The following is a 7,975-nucleotide window of genomic DNA, read 5'->3' as shown; positions in this document are numbered from 1 at the left end:
ATTGGGTTAACTGACAATTATATTTCATAATTTATTTTAATTTATTTTCTATGAAAATATGACAGTCTTATGAGTTTTTGTTGTGAATTTGGTCAAGTTATTTTGGGTTGATCCAAATTAATCCAATTTGTTATCATCTTAATATTATTTTTTTAAAAAAATATTATATTGAAATTTATTTATTTCAGATTATATTTTTACTAGTCATTCGAGTTTTCTCTAGACTCATTAAGTTAACCGGGTTATATTAAATCAACTCTCATATTATTTTTTTTAAAAAAATAATAAAAATTAAAGGATTTTGTAGCACAAAAGAAAAATTACTATTCATTAGAATAGTTGAGGGACAACCTTGCCCTTCTAACCACTGTAAGTTAAGGCTTTCTATGAACGGTAATTAGGTCTTTTCATGGTTTCATAGGTTATTATTGATTTAATTGGGGTGGCTTGATTTTTTTTCATGTAATGGCATGGTAAAATTATTTAAATGTTCTTAAAAGCAAAAGATTTGTCAACTTAAATCTAGGGGTTTATTGGACTTTTTATTAACATACTATAATGACTGTATAGCCCTTGGAATTTAAAAAAATGTAGCATTCTCTTTAGGCCTTAGGAGCTTATTAATACTTTCCTCTTGGTTTCTCATGGCTGTCATGTGATATTAGAGGTACATTTGTATTTTTGTTGAACTACAAAAAAAAAAAAAAGGATGGCACATACCAGCGTGTAAGCTACTTCGCCGTGTTCTAGCTTACGGTGGCTAAAATAACCTTCCAGGGTGTTTTTCGATTTGTCTTGGCAATGACTACCTATATGGTAGCGCATGTATTTTTATTCTAGCTAGTTTGACCCTATTTGGATTTTTGACACCTTGATTGCTGTGTCGCCCCTGCAACAAATCATAACAGTCATTTAATTTATTTTTTCTAGAGATTTAGCTCATCTTATTTTAATTGTACTTCTTTTATTTCAATGAGTTATTTCAAATTGGAAATTGTTTTCAAATTCATTCTCTTTTAATTTCTTCATCTCTCAAATTTGATCCTCATTCTTTTTATTCTTATTTTTTTATTTGAGAAGGTTTTCTAAATTGATTTTTTTGTTGCAATTTCATCCTTTATAGTTTTTTCCTTGTTAAGTTTGATCCTTATTCTTTTTATTATTGGTTTTTATTTTTGCTTTGGCAATATTTATGAATATATTTTTTAACAATTTCACCATTTAGTATTGAATTTATTAGAAATTAAGCTTCTTTATTGAACCCAGTATAAAATATCACACGTTGCAAATTTGGTGTGGTACCAACCACCAATCTAAATTTACTCAAGTCACCCCCCCTTCCTTTTAAATTTAGTGTTTTTTTTCTTCATTTTAATTTTTAATATTTGGTTCATCACAATTGGCCTTTTTGATTTATTTTGGTATATGGTTTCATGTGGTTATCATGTTTTCATACCTTGAATTGCAGGTCTTACAACTTAACCATGTTTTCCCCGAGTTGATTCAGTATGTCACTATTTTAATATTTTTTAAAAAAATTAATATGTTATATAATATATCAATTTTTTAGTATTTAAAAAGTGTTTTTGTCCGTATATATCATATTTTAAACTTTATAATGTCTTTATATTTTCTTAAGTTTTAATTTTATAGTAAAAGAGCATGTTAGCAATACACGTGAACACTCATGTGTTTGGTATTGCGGTAGCTGTTGTGGTTGTGGTTTGAAAAAAATTGTTTTATAAAAAGTACTTTTAGTTGAGGTTGGTTTGAAAAAATAAATGTTTGGTTAAAACTGTGGTTGAAATTGAGGTTGAACAAAAATTAGTTTAATGTGTTTGGTTAAGAATGCTTTTAAAATTAAGGTTATAAAATAATATATATATATATATATATATATATATATATATATATATATTGATGGTTTTTAATTTAAATATTGTAGATTTAACTATTGCTATTACATCATGAAATAAATAATACTTTATATAAATTTTTTTTTTGTTCCATTAAACTTTCTACAATTTCATCACATATGAAAAACATCCGACAAGGACTACAGTTTTCACAAATTTCTTAAGAGCGCAACAATATCAGGTAAAATATAATCAGGAACAAAATTAAGATTGTGATCAAATTCTGTAAATGCGGCGTCATCAAACGATTTCCGTCTAATTTATATAGTCATTGAATAATGTTTAACACTAGTTTTTTTGAATAAAACACAATTAAAAATAAATAATATTTTTTTTTATTTTATTGGGTTAGACCTGGTTAAATGCATTTTTAACGTTGAACCGGATTAGTCCGGCCGTAACAATCAAGCCATGCTCCACTGTTCATGGGTTTTCTTCAATGAAGAAAAAAGAAAACCTATGAATAGTGGAGTATGGATTTTCTCATTACAAGAAACAGCAACGAGTTGCTTTTTTTAAACCTGAGGTTGTGCCACAGTTAATGATGAGACCCATCAATATAAAATTGTGGTAAAAGTATTACCAAACAATAATATTACCAAACAATAATATTTGTGGCTATAAATAAACTTCACTTGCAGCTAAAATATCAAAAAAAAAAAAAACCTTATTATAAGAAAATATTCATATGATTCCAGCTAATCATCCGTTGCATAGCGCACGCTAATGATGATACCCTAAATCGCAGACAAAATAATTTATAAAATAAATATTAGCTATGTTTTGTAAGAATTTCCAACAACTGGCAGGATGTGATGGATGGGATGCAGGATGTACCACGCCCCAAAAAAATCGAGAGTTTTGTTAGGGATCCTCTTGCAATTACTCTTATTTAGGCTGTTTTTTTTTTTTAAGGATATCTTTTAATTTAATTATGATCCTGAAATTATTCACACACGATTGAGCCATCAAAGCAAAAATAATCCTTACAGATCTAAGCTGTATTGAAAGTGTGATTATAATTAGTTTTTAAAGTATTTTTTATTTTAAAATATATTAAAATAATATATATTTTTATTTTTTTAAAATTATTTTACATACTAGTATATCAAAATAATCTGAAAATATAAAAATTATTAATTTGAAAAAAAAATAAAAAATTTTAAATTTTTTTAAAATACTTTTAAAATATAATATCAAACACATCCTAAAGCTTATGGTGTGTAAGCCAGAGGTGGAATGAAAATGATGGGTCCGTCCTATCATCCACATTTTGATAAATAACGTAACTTTTTATTTTTTTTCATAGTTGGGCAAGATCAGACAGTTAAAACTGAGTAAAGCTTATATGTGTCTTGTAAGTGCAAGTTACATATATTAGACATAATTAGGTAAGTGATTTGAGAGTGATATTTGCAACGTGGTTTTATATATTTGTGAAAATGCCCCAATATTACCTAGATTTTTCAACTTGTTGCGTATCAATTCTATCTTCTAATTTATTTTTATTTTTTTTGCAAATACGAAATGTCGAGTGTCAAATTCTTGTCTTGATAGCCTTTTACATTACTGAAATATTATTAGTCAGGCGCTTCATTTATCGTAATTTGGTAAAAATAAATTCTCAGATTATGGCTGAAATTGCAACAACCCTGAAAGTTTGAAGCAGCCATTATAATATTGTAATTTATGTGGATCAATGTGAGAGATATGCCGAATAAGAGGAGATTGTATATTTTTCTTTTGGGCATTGTGCGATGGGCCCCATAAATTAAAATTTACAAATGCTCACCTCATACATTCCCGTACATTTCAATATGGCCCTTGTTGTTAAATCACCCGATAGCAATAGATGGAATGCTTGCTTTCTTTCATTAAAAAAAAAAAAAAAACCATCCCTTACCTTTTTTACACGAAAACCCTTAAAGGTCAAAATAACATAAACATAAAAAAAAAAAAAACTGGCCGGCCCACCATAGTTTCGATGGGATTAATACAGTGTTTATTTTTGTGGTAGCACTGTAATTTTAAGAAAAAGTAAAATTACTATTAAACTTTGATAATCAAGTTAACATTATTGCGTGTGTGAAAGCAACAAATAGTAATTATAAATAGAATAATATGATTCATTAGTTCTTTTACTATATCTTTTAATTAATTAAATGTATTGTAAGTAATAGTAGGTATATTATTAATTATATTGTTTTTATTAATTAAGGGTATGATAAGTAATAGTGAGTATATTAGTAATTATATAATAATTTAGAGAATAAAATGAAAATAAAATCCTATAGTAACTTATGTACAATCAAAACTTAAATTAACAAAGAGATGAATATGAAGATGAGGAGGAGATTTGATCTAGGATCAAAGTCTTTTTTTCTTTAATCAATTTAAGTGTGTTTTCTATCATTACCTTTTAATTGAGTTTTTGTATGCTTGTTAGGGTTATTCAGAAAGATTTAGATATTAGGATTTTTATGATTTGTTTTTTATTTTCAATCACTTTTAAAGAGTGATTCCTTTACTAATGAAGTCTTAAAATGATATGAAGCCATTGAAAGTGAGTTTATATATTTTTCATAGATTTAATTTAAAGTAAAAGCAAAATTAAGGAATTGAAAAAAAATGATGAATTAATAACTGTAGACCACTTGAATCTTGTCTTTCGACGAGTGTTATGGTCATAATTTGTTATCTAGTTATAACGTATTGTGGGTTCTTTGATTTGAAAGGTCATTCGCCCAAATCAAATATATGGATGAAGTATTACGATCCATGAAAGTATGTCACTTGAATATAAAATTTCTAGATTTATAACAACATATATATATACACACACACACACACACACACACACACACATTGAAATCCACTCTTAGTTAATTAGAGAGTGCAATTCACCCCAAATATTTTATGGCCTCAACATTTGTTGTTTTTCATTTAATACGTTACAAAAGAGTTTTAGTGTTTTTTTAATATTATTTTTTAAAAAAACATTTATGAATTGATAAAAAAAAATGTTTCTAATTAGTGAAATTTAGTAGTTAATAACTGAAACTTGTGTCTGGAGAGTGAAAACTTTTTATAGTTTAATTTTAAACATTTCAATCTAATTAAATTAATTTATTTTATGTAGAATTTGAATATGTGGAAGGTGTTACATAAAGAAATTGATTTTTATATGAATTTATTTATTTAATTAATAAATAATTTTTCTAAAAATAGCTGAAATTAATAATTTTTTACACCACTTTAATTATGCTAAGAATGTTGCTTCACTTGAAATAAAAGTATTTTTAACCTTTATCGATAAAAGTTTATAATATTATTAATTTTGGACAATGATTCCCACAAGTTTTAAGTAATTATTTTTTGTATTGAAATATTAAAAAATTGAAATTTATTAAGTAAAACAAGGAAATGTAATAAGATGGTTCTAGTGTGGGTGATTTTTGGAGGGAGTTTACGGTCATTTAAGCTAGTGATATATTTAAACTTTGATTAATTTACACTACCAGATTTTTTAGTTTTACCGATGAAAATTTTCGTCGGTATTTACACTCACAGTCTGTCGATAAATAATTAACCGATGGGCTCATTGATGAAAATAGTCTAGTGGTCAAATTTTCGTTTGTAATTTCTGATATGTCAATGAGTCTGTTGGCAATAAATTTATCGATGAATTTACAAACGGACAAAGTGCGCCAAAAACATTTTCCACTTCATTCCATCAATATTTTCCTAGAGATGTTTACCATATCACCGACGGAATACCATATGCAATTCCATCGGTGTTTTCAGTTGTCCGTCGGTATATTTATTAGTAAATATAACATATCACTGACGAAATACTATCTGTAATTTCATTGAACAATTAACAATAGCAATGACATTTACAATAATTCTTTTTCAACTCTCAGAAATGTTCCATCGGTAACCCTGTTAGTGATCATTTAAAATATATTTTTAAAAAATATATTGAACAGAAGTGGAAAAATAATAAAAAAATTAAAATCAAATATATATAAAATGAAATGAAAATAATATAAAAATTAAATATTTATTACAAATTTAAATATTTGAAAGTTCAATTATAATAAATCTAAAATACAGGTGGCACTTGAGGAGGAGGAATAAATCTAAAATAGATGTAGCACTAAAGAAAGAGGATGTTGGTCGTCGCTGAGACCGTGGGACCAATAAGGAGAAGCACATGGATCACCCATGTGTGATCTCATATCCATTGCCATTCGACGGAATTCTTTATAATCTACAGTGAATCGTTCATATTTTTCATTAAGATGAGGCGTCCGATCTTGTACTCATTGGTTTAACATCGCCTCGAACTTCAGAGTTTGAATGCTTAGAACTGATTGTGAGATTCGAAACATTACGGGTCATCTATAAGTGCTCGATCGTAGTGTTAAAGAGTTCGTACATCTGATTTGTATAAGGCTCACTGGATGATCCTGACTTCAACCACAAATTTGTATTAAAATCCAGATAGATCGAAGGATCGTCCTTGTATCTCTCTTTCAAGCAGTTGTTATATGTATCCTGGAAAGAAAAAATAAATTTATCAAATTAAATAAAATTATTTTTTTGTGTGTGCGTGTGTGTATAAGTAAAGCAGGGAGTTGTAATAACATGATTCTAGTGTTGATTGATTTTTTTAAAGGGGGTTTAGGGTCATTTAAGCCAATAATATATTAAAGACTTTATTAAATTAGAAATTAAAAACTATCTCATGTATTGCATTAAATATTAGTGATCATATAATTTATGGTAATTGTTATTGTTAGGTTGTTAGGAGTGTCTAGTTATCTCTAAGATTAATCTTGGATTTACGTATTAGGCAAGTAACTATTCCTCTTTTTGTTTAGTTATTTTGAGTTAGAAAATATATGTTTATGTAGTAAATAGGTTTTCCTTAATAAAATATTTATTATTTCATAAATTAGATAGACCAGGCATGATAAATTACTTATAAATAATGTTAAGTGTTTTGAATATGTTTTGTTTTTGTGAACCCATTCGCGGATTGAATATGAATTTGATTGATTATGCTTTAGACATGACCTTTCAAAGTTAAACATCGACACTTATAGACATGTCTATTTAAAATTTGATACCTAGTCATTAAGTAAAGTATAACCTATTTTTACCATGGTTAGTGTAAATGTAGTCTTTTAAATCAAAATTTAACTTTGAACATGAATGTGCAAACCATGTTTATGTTTAAAATGGCTTATTTAAATTATTTAAGTTTTTGAATAATTTATAAATATAATTTTTTACTGTTGAATCTTTAAAAATATTAATGTTTTAGTATAATAAATGAACTGATTTTTAGCTATAAATATATTAGTACGTTTTGACATGCTTAGTCAAGGTACAAAGATTTACTATTATTTATTGAGTGTGTGACACACACTTCCTGGTTATTTATTATTTTAGAATATTTGGAAGAGGTTTAGAACATCAAATGGTTGTTTCATAAGTTTATAATTAATTTCTAAACTTTACCATTTTAATAATTAGATTTATTTATGATCTTAGACTTGTAGTACATATACTATTTTTTAAAAAAACTTTGAAGTTAAGTTATTTGATGTGAAATGATTTATATTTGATTTAATTAATTTATAATTCAAGGTATTTTGATTTAACATAGTATTATTTTAAGTATAATGTTTTAATGGAAGTTAAGATGTCTTGCATGCTTAAAAAGCATGAGATGTTATGTTATTAAAAAAATATTTTCATAATTTGTAAGTTTAGGGAGTGGCAGTATGTAAGGAGTTTATGGTTCAAATTTCTAAAGCATGGCCTCTAATTTATCAGTTAAATTAAAATATTGGAATATAGATATTTAGAAATCAAAATCAAATCGGTGGAACCTCTTAAGCCATTTTTACTATTTCAATATTTATTAATTAACTTTATAAAAAATTATCAATTGATTCATAGATTTTTAATTTGAACTTTTTTTTCTTTCAATTTGTTTTTATATATACTTTATATAAATTTAACATCATTTGCCATACAAATCCAAG

The sequence above is a fragment of the Populus nigra genome, chromosome 14 (genome assembly GCF_951802175.1).
Source record: "Populus nigra chromosome 14, ddPopNigr1.1, whole genome shotgun sequence".
Taxonomy (NCBI): Eukaryota; Viridiplantae; Streptophyta; class Magnoliopsida; order Malpighiales; family Salicaceae; genus Populus; species Populus nigra.
Note: the sequence above shows the minus strand (reverse complement) of the source record.